This window comes from Pseudophryne corroboree, chromosome 9, assembly GCF_028390025.1.
Source record: "Pseudophryne corroboree isolate aPseCor3 chromosome 9, aPseCor3.hap2, whole genome shotgun sequence".
NCBI classification, from domain to species: domain Eukaryota; kingdom Metazoa; phylum Chordata; class Amphibia; order Anura; family Myobatrachidae; genus Pseudophryne; species Pseudophryne corroboree.
In genome coordinates, this window is record NC_086452.1 from 475679549 (window position 1) to 475693831 (window position 14283).

The following is a 14283-nucleotide window of genomic DNA, read 5'->3' on the forward strand; positions in this document are numbered from 1 at the left end:
GACACGGGGAAGGTAAGTAGCTTATATCCGTGTAAGCCAGGGCTCCCCGGGGCACACTGACAGTCCAGGGTTTAGGGATATCCCTGTGTGAGCACAGGTGGTGACATGAAAGTGGCTGAGGTACAGATTAGGACACGTGCTCAGGCAGGGCTATCCTTACATCCTGGCCTGCTAGGGGGCGGGACAGGGATCCTGTGGTGTAATCCTATTGCATGCAGTGTGACAGGAGGTGGGCCAGCATCAGTGATATGTCAGTGTGCACATATAGGGGTATAGAAGTGAGCCAGTGCAGACGTTGCCCATGGCAACCAATCAGTGTTGAGGTAACTTATTCTATAAAATTATACGTAGCGACTGATTGGTTGCCATGGGCAACTTCTCCCCCGATTGGGGAGCAGAGAATGGACATAAGCCAGAGGTTCCCAAACTGTGTGCCGTGGCTCGCTGGGGTGCCTCGGGACACTTGCAGGGGTGCTCTGGGTTGGTGGTCCGGGACTAATTCAAATTATTCATGGTCAATATAATAGGCAAAACCAGTGCTGGTGGCTGCCAGTCAAAAAATATGTGGTCAAACAGAAGCAAATCTTGTCCCTCACCAAACAACTGACCCTGAGGATGACATATAAATGCAATCTACTTAATGTAATATTTCTTTCTAAATTTCTCAATAAGAAATGTTTGGCCAAGGGGTGCCGTGAAAAAAATTCTGATATTCTAGGGCACCGTGATTCAAAAAAGTTTGGAAACCACTGACATAAGCACTTCATAGCCCAAGTTCAGGGTCTGAGATGTAAGTTATTTATATAGCGCACACATATTCAGCAGCGTTGTACAGAGAGTGTGTCAGTCAGTCCCGCAGCAGAGCTTACACTCTAATTCCCTATCACATGGGGACGTACACACTGGACTTCTATTCACTTTATTTTCCTTGTATGTGTTTGGCGTGTGGGAGGAAGCTGGGGCACTCGCAGGAAACCCACACAACACGGGGAGAACACATAAACTCCACATAGGTAGGGCCCTGGTTAAAAAGTGATCTCATAGTTGCGATGTGCCAATGCTAACCACAGCACCAACTGTGCTGCCCAATTTGCAGTCAATAAATGAGACTGTCATAGACGGATTGCAGAAAGCTACATGCACCTAACAAGGCCCTCATGAGGAAATCCCACATTATAGTATCCTTACAGCCTGACAGCTTCCAGGACACATAGCGGCCACTCGTCGCAGTCACGTGACACTCGGCGACTCCCTTGTTTCCTGGTGGATGGTACAGTAGCTCCTCCTTTACGGAACGCGTGTAAAGTATTTCTGGAGACCGTGATGCAGAATCCAGACTTGGGGGCGAGTGAAAGTGGGGGCCTAATTCTGACCTGGTTACTGCAATGGTAGCGATCGCAGGCTGAAGCCCTATGTGGTGTGCGCACGTATAGCGTCCGCACTGTCCGTGCACAGACAGTGAGATGCAAAAGCATCTCACTACTGCAATCGCCTCTGCCTGATTGACAGGCGGTTGCGGATCGCGAGGGGGCGTTTGAACGGCATTGGAGGGGGGCGCAGTACGTACAACGCAGGCGTGTCCAGACCGTTGCCGGGGCAGGTCCTGGCGGCTGCGTGACGTTATACGCAGCCGCTGCGACCAAAAACATTGTGGGTAGCCGCCTACCTTTTGCAGCTAGGCTTGCGTAGGCAGGGAGCTACTCGCCAGGTACGATGCTTTGGCACATGTGCGGGGGTAGGGCCTGGCATGTGGGGCGGTGCTGGATCGTTTTTACGCCCATCTACGATCAGGTCTGAATCGGGCCCTGGATGTGATGAGGATAAGGGGCGCTGATGTCGCTGCAGGGTTTACAGCAGCGTTTTATTATAAGGGAAACTGGGCTGGTTCTGTCTTTAAAACAAAATCACCGCTATAAATCCTGCGGCAGAACAGCAGAAAGATCCGCACGTCCGGCACTCTACATCTGTAATGACTACATCTCCATGTGCTGATGTGTGTGGTTCCCGTAGGTTTCCCTCATTACATGGACAGGTCAGAGGGCCGGAGACAGGCGGCCAGCGCAGGTGTCAGCGCGGCGCAGTGTGAGCTCACAGTCTGGGGCAGGAGATATATGTCTATGGAAGGAGCTGGTTAGCGGCGTACGGGAAGATTCTCCTGTCTGTATTATCCCATTACATGGCGCTCTGGGAGTATTAATCATTATCCTCCTCTAACTGCTCACTTAATGAATCGAATTAGACTAAAGCAATTAGAAATGACCAGGCCCCAGAGAGCTGCGAGCTGGCGACGTATCTCCAGGGCTGAGAGAACGGTGTCCTCGCGGCGTTTGTTACTGAGGTCTTAATGAGGCAATCCCCGTATTACAGGCTCCGGGGACTGTGAGGCTCATTGTGGGAAGTGTACTGCTGAGAGCCGCGGACCAGCCTCTCACTGACCTCATTATTCTGCCAGCTATAATGAGAGCTAGAGGAATATAGAACAGGCTGGATGTGTGCTATATGGGTCAGGGGTCAGTGTATAGGCCTGTCAATGATGTAATGCTCTGATTGGCTACAGTATGGTCCGGTCTTATGAATATTGTAATGCTGCAATTGGCTACAGGTAGATCTGGTCTTGGGCATGTTGTAATGCTCTCATTGGCTACAGAATGGTCTGGTCTCATGAATATTGTAATGCTCTGATTGGCTACAGGTAGATCTGGTCTTGGGCATGTTGTAATGCTCTCATTGGCTACTGGACGGTTTGGTCTGGGCAAAGTTCTTATGCTCCTCTGATTGGCTACATGCTAGAGGGGGCTATCGGAGCCTCATTATGTTTCTCTTACGTCCTAGAGGATGCTGGGGACTCCGTAAGGACCATGGGGTATAGACGGGCTCCGCAGGAGACATGGGCACTCTAAAGACTTTAGAATGGGTGTGCACTGGCTCCTCCCTCTATGCCCCTCCTCCAGACCTCAGTTAGATCCTGTGCCCAGAGGATACTGGGTGCACTGCAGGGGAGCTCTCCTGAATTTCTCTGAAAAATACTTTTTGTTAGGTTTTTTATTTTCAGGGAGCACTGCTGGCAACAGGCTCCCTGCATCGTGGGACTGAGGAGAGAGAAGCAGACCTACTTAAATGATAGCCTCTGCTTCTTAGGCTACTGGACACCATTACCTCCAGAGGGAGTCAGAACGCAGGTCTCACCCTCGCCGTTCGTCCCGGAGCCGCGCCGCCGTCCTCCTCACAGAGCCGGAAGATAGAAGCCGGGTGAGTATTAAGAAGAAAAAAGACTTCAAAGGCGGCAGAAGACTTCAGATCTTCACTGAGGTAACGTGCGGCGGTAACGCTGCGCGCCATTGCTCCCACACGTACACACACAGCGGGCACTGTAAGGGCGCAGGGGGGGCGCCCTGGGCAGCAATATTGACCTCAAGGGACACTGGCAGATAGATTAGGTACTGCAGAGGCGGTATATAAAAAAAAACCCGCCAGTATAAATAATTTGAGCGGGATCGAAGCCCGCTGGTGAGGGGGTGGAGCTTGATCCTCCAGCACTAACCAGCGTCATTTTCTCCACAGCACACTGCAGAGAAGCTGGCTCCCCGGATTCTCCCCTGCTGAACACGGTTACAGAGGGCAAAAAAGAGGAGGGGGGGGCACATTTAATTGGTGCAGTGAGTGTATTTATATTTCTCTATCGTCCTAGTGGATGCTGGGGTTCCTGAAAGGACCATGGGGAATAGCGGCTCCGCAGGAGACAGGGCACAAAAAGTAAAGCTTTTCCAGATCAGGTGGTGTGCACTGGCTCCTCCCCCTATGACCCTCCTCCAGACTCCAGTTAGATTTTTGTGCCCGGCCGAGAAGGGTGCAATCTAGGTGGCTCTCCTAAAGAGCTGCTTAGAGAAAGTTTAGCTTAGGTTTTTTATTTTACAGTGAGTCCTGCTGGCAACAGGATCACTGCAACGAGGGACTGAGGGGAGAAGAAGTGAACTCACCTGCGTGCAGGATGGATTGGCTTCTTGGCTACTGGACATTAGCTCCAGAGGGACGATCACAGGTACAGCCTGGATGGTCACCGGAGCCGCGCCGCCGGCCCCCTTGCAGATGCTGAAGTTAGAAGAGGTCCAGAATCGGCGGCTGAAGACTCTGACAGTCTTCTAAAGGTAGCGCACAGCACTGCAGCTGTGCGCCATTTTCCTCTCAGCACACTTCACACGGCAGTCACTGAGGGTGCAGGGCGCTGGGGGGGGGCGCCCTGGGAGGCAAATGTAAACCTATATACTGGCTAAAAATACCTCACATATAGCCCCCAGAGGCTATATGGAGATATTTAACCCCTGCCAAACTTCACTAAAGAGCGGGAGACGAGCCCGCCGTAAAAGGGGCGGGGCCTATCTCCTCAGCACACAGCGCCATTTTTTCTCTCACAGAAAGGCTGGAGAGAAGGCTCCCAGGCTCTCCCCTGCACTGCACTACAGAAACAGGGTTTAAACAGAGAGGGGGGGCACAAATTGGCGATATAAATATATATATAAAGATGCTATTAGGGAGAAACACTTATATAAGGTTGTCCCTATGTAATTATAGCGTTTTTTGGTGTGTGCTGGCAAACTCTCCCTCTGTCTCTCCAAAGGGCTAGTGGGGTCCTGTCCTCTGTCAGAGCATTCCAGGTGTGTGTGCTGTGTGTCGGTACGTGTGTGTCGACATGTATGAGGACGATGCTGGAGGAGGCGGAGAAATTGCCTGTAATGGTGATGTCACTCTCTAGGGAGTCGACACCGGAATGGATGGCTTATTTAGGGAATTACGTGAGAATGTCAACACGCTGCAAGGTCGGTTGACGACATGAGACGACCGACAAACAATTAGTAACGGTCCAGGCGTCTCAGAAACACCGTCAGGGTTTTTTTATAAAAAACGCCCATTTACCTCAGTCGGTCGACACAGACACGGACACTGAATCCAGTGTCGACGGTGAATAAACAAACGTATTCCTCATTAGGGCCACACGTTAAGGGCAATGAAGGAGCTGTTACATATTTCTGATACTACAAGTACCACAGAAAAGGGTATTATGTGGAAGTGAAAAAACTACCTGTAGTTTTTCCTGAATCAGATAAAATAAAATGAAGTGTGTGATGATGCGTGGGTTTACCCCGATAGCAAATATGGGCGTTATACCTTTTCCCGCCAGAAGTTAGGGCGCGTTGGGAAGCACCCATTAGGGTGGATAAGGCGCTCACACACTTATCAAGTGGCGTTACCGTCTCCAAATACGGCCGCCCTCAAGGAGCCAGCTGATAGGCAGCTGGAAAAATATCCTAAAAAGTATATACACACAGACGGTGGTTATACTGCGACCAGCGATCGCCATCAGCCTGGAGATGCAGTGCTGGGTTGGCTTGGTCGAATTCCCTGACTAAAAATATTTTATTGATATAGAGCATTTAATAGGATGCATTCTATATATATGTATGCGAGATGCACAGAGGGATATTTGCACTCTGGCATCAAGATAAGTGCGTTGTCCATATCTCCCAGAAGATGTCATGGACACGACAGTGGTCAGGTGATACAGATCCCATACGGCACATGGAAGTATTGCCGTATAAAGGGAAGGAGTTATTTGGGGTCGGTCCGTCGGACCTGGGGGCCACGGCCACAGCTGGGAAATCCAACCTTTTTACCCCAAGTTACATCTCAGCAGAAAAAGACACTGTCTTTTCAGCCTCAATCCTTCCGTTCCCATGTGGGCAAGCGGGCAAAAGGCCAGTCATATCTGCCCAGACATAGAGGAAAGGGAAGTAGACTGCAGCAGGCAGCCCCTTCCCAGGAAAAGAAGCCCTCCACCAGTGGGGGGGTAGTCTCAAGAGTCTCAGCGCGCAGTGGGATCACTCGCAAGTTGACCCCTAGATCATACAAGTATTATCCCAGGGGTACAGATTGGAGAGTCGAGACATTTTTTCCTCGCAGGTTCCTGAAGCCTGCTTTACCAACGGCTCCCTCCGACAAGGAGGCAGTATTGGGAAAAAATTCACAAGCTGTATTTCCAGCAGGTGATAATCAAAGTACCCCTCCTACAACAAGGAAAAGGGTATTAGTCCTCCACACTATATTGTGGTACTGAAGCCAGACGGCTTGGTGAGACATAGTCTAAATCTGAAATCTTTGAACACTTACATAAAAAGGTTCAAATCAAGATGGAGTCACTCAGAGCAGTGATAGAGAACCGGAAAAAAGGGGACTATATGGTGTCCCTGGACATCAAGGATTACCTCCATGTCCAAATTTGCCCTTCTCAACAAGGGTACCTCTGGTTCGTGATACAGAACTGTCAATATCAGTTTCAGACGCTGCCGTTGAATTATCCACGGCACCCCGGGCCTTTACCAAGGTAATGGCCGAAAAGATGATTCTTAAAAGAAGAAAGGCATCTAAATTATCCCTTACTTGGACGATATCCTGAAAGGGACAAGTTTCCAGAGAACAGTTGGAGGTCGGAAAAGAACTATCTAAAGTAGTTCTACGACAGCACGAGTGGATTCTAAATATTCCAAAAATCGCAGCTGTTTTCCGATGATACGTCTGCTGTTCCTAGGAATGATTCTGGGCATAGTCCAGAAAGAGGTATTTCTCCTGGAGGGGAAAGCCAGGGAGTTATCCGACCTAGTCAGAAACCTCCTAAATCCAGGCCAAGTATCAGTGCATCAATGCACAGGAGTCCTGGGAAAAATGGTGGCTTCTTACGAAGCGATTCCATTCGGCAGATCTCACGCAAAAACTTTTCAGGGGGATTTGCTGGACGAATGGTCCGGATCGCATTTTCAGATGCATCAGCGGATAACCCTGTCTCCAAGGACAAGGGTGTCTCTTCTGTGGGGGCTGCAGAGTGCTCATCTTCTAGAGGGCAGCACATTCAGCATTCAGGACTGTGTTCTGGTGACCACGGATGCCAGCCTGAGAGGCTGGGGAACAGTCACACAAGGAAGAAATTTCCAAGGAAGTGTGGTCAAGTCTGGAGATTTCTCTCCACATGAATATACTGGAGCTAAGGGCAATTTACGATGCTCTGAGCCTAGGAAGACCTCTGCTTCAAAGTCAACCGGTGCTGATCCAGTAGGACATCATCATGGCAGTCGCCCACGTAAACAGACGGGGCGGCACAAGAAGCAGGAGGGCAATGACAGCAAGGATTCTTCGCTGGGCGAAAGATCATGTGATAACACTGTCAGCAGTGTTCATTCCGGGAGTGGACAACTAGGAAGATTTCCTCAGCATAAATGAATTCCACCCGGAAAAGTGGGAACTTCATCTGGAAGTTTCCACATGTTTGTAAACCGTTGGGAAAGACCAAAGGTGGTTATGATGGCGTCCCACATGAAGCGCCAGGTCTAGAGACCCTCAGGCAATAGCTGGGACGCTCTGGTAACACCGTGGGTGTACCAGTCGGTGTATGTGTTCCCTCCTCGGCCTTTCATACCCAGTGTATGGAGAATGATAGGAAGGAGAGGAGTAAGAACTATACTCGGGGTTCCGGTTTGGGCCAAGAAGAACTTGGTACCCGGAACTTCAAGAGATACTAGAAAGGATCTTGATTCATCAAGAATCATGTCTGTTCCATGACTTACCGCAGCTGCGTTGACGCCAGGGCGGGTGAACGCCGGATCCTAAGGGAAAAAGGCATTCCGGAAGAGGTCATCCCTACCCTGGTCAGAGCCAGGAAGGAGGTGACCGCACAACATTATCACCGCTTAGGTGAAAATATGTTCCATGGTGTGAGGCCAGGAAGGCTCCACGGAAGAATTTCAACTAGGTTAATTCCTACATTTCCTGCAAGCAGGAGTGTATATGGGTCTCAAATTGGGGTCCATTAAGGTTCAAATTTCGACCGGTCGATTTTCTTCCAGAAAGAAATTGGCTTCAGTTCCTGAAGTCCAGAAGTTGTTAAGGGAGTACTGCATATACAACCCCTTTTTGATGTCTCCAGTGGCACTGGGCGATCTCAACGTAGTTTGGGATTCCTAAAATCACATTGTTTTAAACAACTCAAATCTGTGGATTTGATATATCTCACATGGAAAGTGACCATGCTGTTGGTCCTGGCCTCGGCCAGGCGAGTGTCAGAATTGGCGGCTTTATCTCACAAAGCCATATCTGATTGTCCATTCGGACAGAGCAAAGCTGTGGACTCGTCCCCAGTTTCTCCCTAAGGTGGTGTCAGCGTTTCACCTGAACCAGCTTATTGTGGTGCCTGCGGCTACTAGGGACTTGGAGGACTCCAAGTTGCTGGATGTTGTCAGGACCCTGAAAATATAGTTTCCAGGTCGGCTGGAGTCAGGAAATCTGACTTGCTGTTTATCCTGTATGCACCCAACAAGCTGGGTGCTCCTGCTTCTAAGCAGACTATTGCTCGTTGGATTTGTAGTACAATTCAGCTTGCACATTCTGTGGCAGGCTTGCCACAGCAAAAAAATATGTAAATGCCCATTCCACAAGGAAGGTGGGCTCATCTTGGGCGGCTGCCCGAGGGGTCTCGGCATTACAACTCTGCCGAGCAGCTACGTGGTCGGGGGAGAACACGTTTGTAAAATTTTACAAATTTGATACCCTGGCAAAAGAGGACCTGGAGTTCTCTCATTCGGTGCTGCAGAGTCATCCGCACTCTCCCGCCCGTTTGGGAGCTTTGGTATAATCCCCATGGTCCTTTCAGGAACCCCAGCATCCACTAGGACGATAGAGAAAATAAGAATTTACTTACCGATAATTCTATTTCTCGGAGTCCGTAGTGGATGCTGGGCGCCCATCCCAAGTGCGGATTATTCTGCAATACTTGTACATAGTTATTGTTACAAAAATCGGGTTATTGTTGTAGGAAGCCGTCTTTCAGAGGCTCCCTTTGTTATCATACTGTTAACTGGGTTTAGATCACAAGTTGTACGGTGTGATTGGTGTGGCTGGTATGAGTCTTACCCGGGATTCAAAATCCTCCCTTATTGTGTACGCTCGTCCGGGCACAGTACCTAACTGGAGTCTGGAGGAGGGTCATAGGGGGAGGAGCCAGTGCACACCACCTGATCTGGAAAAGCTTTACTTTTTGTGCCCTGTCTCCTGCGGAGCCGCTATTCCCCATGGTCCTTTCAGGAACCCCAGCATCCACTACGGACTCCGAGAAATAGAATTATCGGTAAGTAAATTCTTATTTCTCTAACGTCCTAGTGGATGCTGGGAACTCCGTAAGGACCATGGGGAATAGCGGGCTCCGAAGGAGGCTGGGCACTCTAGAAAGATCTTAGACTACCTGGTGTGCACTGGCTCCTCCCACTATGACCCTCCTCCAAGCCTCAGTTAGATTTCGTGCCCGGCCGAGGTTGGATGCACACTAGGGGCTCTCCTGAGCTCTTAGAAAGTTAGAATTTTTTTTTTTTTCAGTGAGACCTGCTGGCAACAGGCTCACTGCAGCGAGGGACTAAGGGGAGAAGAAGCGAACTCGCCTGCTTGCAGCCGGATTGGGCTTCTTAGGCTACTGGACACCATTAGCTCCAGAGGGATCGACCGCAGGCCCAGCCTTGATGTTCGGTCCCGGAGCCGCGCCGCCGTCCCCCTTACAGAGCCAGAAGCAGGAAGATGGTCCGGAAAATCGGCGGCATGAAGACATCCTGTCTTCACCAAGGTAGCGCACAGCACTGCAGCTGTGCGCCATTGCTCCTCATACACACTTCACACTCCGGTCACTGAGGGTGCAGAGCGCTGGGGGGGGGCGCTCTGAGGCAGCAATAAAAACACCTTGGCTGGCTAAAATACCTCAATATATAGCCCCTGGGGCTATATATGAGGTAAATACCCCTGCCAGAATCCCAAAATAAGCGGGAGAATAGGCCGCGAAAAAGGGGCGGAGCCTATCTCCTCAGCACACTGGCGCCATTTTTCCCTCACAGCTCGGCTGGAAGGAAGCTCCCTGGCTCTTCCCTGCATTTCTACAATACAGTAAGAGGGAAAAAGAGAGGGGGGGCACTAAATTGGCACTGTATACAGTATAAGCAGCTATTAGGGACATAACTCAGTTAGTCCCTGTATATATATAGCGCTCTGGTGTGTGCTGGCATACTCTTACTCTGTCCCCCCAAAGGGCTTTTGTGGGTCCTGTCCTCTATTTGAGCATTCCCTGTGTGTGTGGAGTGTGTCGGTACGGCTGTGTCGACATGTTTGAGGAGGATAATGATGTGGAGGGGGAGCAGATGCCTTTAGCAGAGATGTCACCCCCTGCGGGGCAGACACCGGAGTGGATGGTATTATGGCAAGAAATGAGTGCACGTATAGACTCCTTACATAAAAAATTTGACGACATGCCGACTGTGGGACAGCCGAGTCTTCAGCTCGTGCCGGTCCAAGGGTCTCAAAAGTCATCAGGGGCTCTAAAACGCCCGTTATCTCAGGTGGCACAAGTAGATGTCGACACGGATACTGACGCCAGTGTCGACGACGATGAGTCAAATTTAATGCCCGTTAAGGCCATTCGCTGCTTGATTGAGGCAATGAAAGAGGTGTTAAATATTTCTGATTTACATCCAGGTACCACAAAAAAGGGTATTATGTTTGGGGAGAAAAAACTACCTGTAGTTTTTCCCCCGTCAGATGAATTAAATGAAGTGTGTGAAGAAGCGTGGGCTTCCCCTGATAAGAAATTGGTGATTCCTAAGAAATTACTAATGGCGTTCCCTTTCCCGCCAGAGGATAGGTTACGTTGGGAAACACCCCCGAGGGTGGATAAAGCGCTCACACGTTTGTCAAAAAAGGTGGCACTACCGTCCCAGGATACGGCCGCCCTTAAGGAACCTGCTGATAGAAGGCAGGAGGCGATCCTGAAGTCTGTATATACACACTCAGGCATTATACTCAGACCAGCAATTGCGTCAGCTTGGATGTGCAGTGCTGCCGCTGCATGGTCAGATAACCTGTCAGAAAATATTGACACACTAGACAGAGACACGATCCTGTTAACAATTGACCATATCAAAGACTCAGTCTTATACATGAGAGATGCACAGAGGGAAATCTGCCGGCTGGCATCTAAAGTAAGTGCACTATCTATCTCTGCTAGGAGATGCTTATGGACTCGCCAGTGGACTGGAGATGCAGATTCCAAAAGGCACATGGAAGTTTTGCCTTATAAAGGGGAGGAATTATTTGGGGATGGTCTCTCCGACCTAGTTTCCACAGCAACGTCTGGGAAGTCAGCATTTTTACCCCATGTCCCCTCACAGCCTAAGAAGGCGCCATTTTATCAGGTTCAGTCCTTTCGATCCCAGAAAAATAAGCGGGGAAAAGGAGGGTCTTTTCTGTCTAGAGGCAGAGGCAGGGGAAAAAGGCTGCAGCAAACAGCAGGTTCCCAGGAACAAAAGTCCTCCCCCGCTTCCTCTTCCAAGTCCGCCGCATGACGGTGGGGCTTCACAAGCGGAGCCAGGTACGGTGGGGGCCCGCCTCAGGAATTTCAGCGATCAGTGGGTTCGCTCACAGGTAGATCCCTGGATCCTTCAAATAGTATCTCAGGGATACAGGCTGGAATTCGAGGCGATTCCACCCCGCCGTTTCCTAAAATCCGCCTTGCCGATTGCTCCCTCAGACAGGGAGGCAGTGCTAGCGGCAATTCACAAGCTGTATTCCCAGCAGGTGATAATCAAGGTACCCCTACTTCAACAAGGCCGGGGTTACTATTCCACACTATTTGTGGTACCGAAACCGGACGGTTCGGTGAGACCCATTCTAAATTTGAAGTCCTTGAACACATACATAAAAAAATTCAAGTTCAAGATGGAATCGCTCAGGGCGGTTATTGCAAGCCTGGACGAGGGGGATTACATGGTATCCCTGGACATCAAGGATGCTTACCTGCATGTCCCCATTTACAATTCTCACCAGGAGTACCTCAGATTTGTGGTACAGGATTGCCATTACCAATTCCAGACGCTGCCGTTTGGACTCTCCACGGCACCGAGGGTATTTACCAAGGTTATGGCGGAAATGATGATACTCCTTCGAAAAAAGGGAGTTTTAATTATCCCATACTTGGACGATCTCCTAATAAAGGCACGATCCAAGGAACAGTTGTTAGTGGGAGTAGCACTATCTCAGGAAGTGCTGAGCCAGCACGGTTGGATTCTGAATATCCCAAAGTCACAGCTGGTCCCCACGACACGTCTAATGTTCCTGGGAATGATTCTGGACACGGCCCAGAAAAAAGTGTTTCTCCCGGAGGAGAAAGCCAGGGAGTTGTCTTCTCTAGTCAGAGACCTCCTAAAACCAAAACAGGTATCGGTGCATCACTGCACGCGGGTCCTGGGAAAGATGGTAGCTTCTTACGAAGCAATTCCATTCGGCAGGTTCCATGCCAGAATCTTTCAGTGGAACCTGTTGGACAAGTGGTCCGGATCGCATCTTCAGATGCATCGTTTAATAACCCTGTCTCCACGAACCAGGGTGTCTCTTCTGTGGTGGCTGAACAGTGCTCATCTTCTGGAGGGCCGCAGATTCGGCATACAGGACTGGGTCCTGGTGACCACGGATGCCAGCCTACGGGGCTGGGGGGCAGTCACAAAGGGAAGAAATTTCCAGGGACTATGGTCAAGTCAGGAGACTGCCCTTCACATAAATATTCTGGAACTAAGGGCCATTTACAATGCCCTAAGTCAAGCAAAATCCCTGCTTCTACACCAGCCGGTGCTGATCCAGTCAGACAACATCACGGCAGTCGCCCATGTGAATCGACAAGGCGGCACAAGAAGCAGGACAGCGATGGCAGAAGCCACAAAAATTCTCCGATGGGCGGAGAATCATGTACTAGCACTGTCAGCAGTGTTCATCCCGGGAGTGGACAACTGGGAAGCAGACTTTCTCAGCAGGCACGACCTCCACCCGGGAGAGTGGGGACTTCATCCAGAAGTCTTCAAAATGATTGTAAATCAATGGGGTCGTCCACAGGTGGACATGATGGCGTCCCGCATAAACAAAAAACTAGAGAAGTATTGCGCCAGGTCAAGAGACCCTCAGGCGATAGCGGTGGACGCCCTAGTGACACCGTGGGTGTACCGGTCAGTATATGTGTTCCCTCCTCTACCTCTCATACCAAAGGTACTGAGAATAATAAGAAAGCGAGGAGTAAACACAATTCTCGTGGTTCCGGATTGGCCAAGAAGAGCGTGGTACCCGGAACTTCAAGAGATGATCTCAGAGGACCCTTGGTCCCTGCCGCTCAGACAGGACCTGCTACAGCAGGGCCCCTGCCTGTTCCAAGACTTACCGCGGCTGCGTTTGACGGCATGGCGGTTGAACGCCGGATCCTGAAGGAAAAGGGCATTCCGGAGGAAGTCATTCCTACGCTTATTAAAGCCAGGAAAGATGTTACGGCAAAACATTATCACCGCATATGGCGGAAATATGTTGCATGGTGCGAGGCCAAAAAGGCCCCAACAGAGGAATTTCAACTGGGTCGATTTCTACATTTCCTGCAAGCAGGAGTGAATATGGACCTAAAACTAGGCTCCATTAAAGTACAGATCTCGGCTCTGTCGATTTTCTTTCAAAAGGAACTAGCTTCAGTACCTGAAGTTCAGACATTTGTGAAAGGAGTGCTGCATATTCAGCCCCCATTTGTGCCTCCTGTGGCACCGTGGGATCTCAACGTGATGTTGAATTTCTTGAAATCACATTGGTTTGAGCCACTAAAAACCGTGGATCTGAAATATCTCACGTGGAAAGTGGTCATGTTATTGGCCTTGGCATCAGCCAGGCGAGTGTCAGAATTGGCGGCTTTATCATGTAAAAGCCCTTATCTGATTTTTCATATGGATAGGGCAGAATTGAGGACTCGTCCCCAGTTTCTCCCTAAGGTGGTGTCAGCGTTTCACCTGAACCAGCCTATTGTGGTGCCTGCGGCTACTAAGGATTTGGAGGACTCCAAGTTGCTAGACGTTGTCAGGGCCCTGCAAATATATGTTTCCAGGACGGCTGGAGTCAGAAAATCTGACTCGCTGTTTATCCTATATGCACCCAACAAGCTGGGTGCTCCTGCTTCTAAGCAGACTATTGCTCGTTGGATTTGTAGTACAATTCAGCTTGCACATACTGTGGCAGGCCTGCCACAGCCTAAATCTGTCAATGCCCATTCCACAAGGAAGGTGGGCTCATCTTGGGCGGCTGCCCGAGGGGTCTCGGCTTTACAACTTTGCCGAGCAGCTACTTGGTCAGGGGCAAACACGTTTGCAAAATTCTATAAATTTGATACCCTGGCTGAGGAGGACCTGGAGT

General features: G+C 50.0%; 1 long non-coding RNA gene across 1 annotated transcript in view; it reads left to right on the forward strand.

Moving 5' to 3' along the window:
• Positions 1 to 14283, forward strand: part of LOC134958670 (uncharacterized) — a 358801-nt gene that overhangs the window by 97 nt on the left and 344421 nt on the right. The window contains exon 1 of the long non-coding RNA XR_010187089.1: positions 1 to 12. This exon is cut by the window's left edge and continues 97 nt beyond it. This is a non-coding gene — a long non-coding RNA (uncharacterized LOC134958670). The remainder of the gene's footprint in view (positions 13 to 14283) is intronic.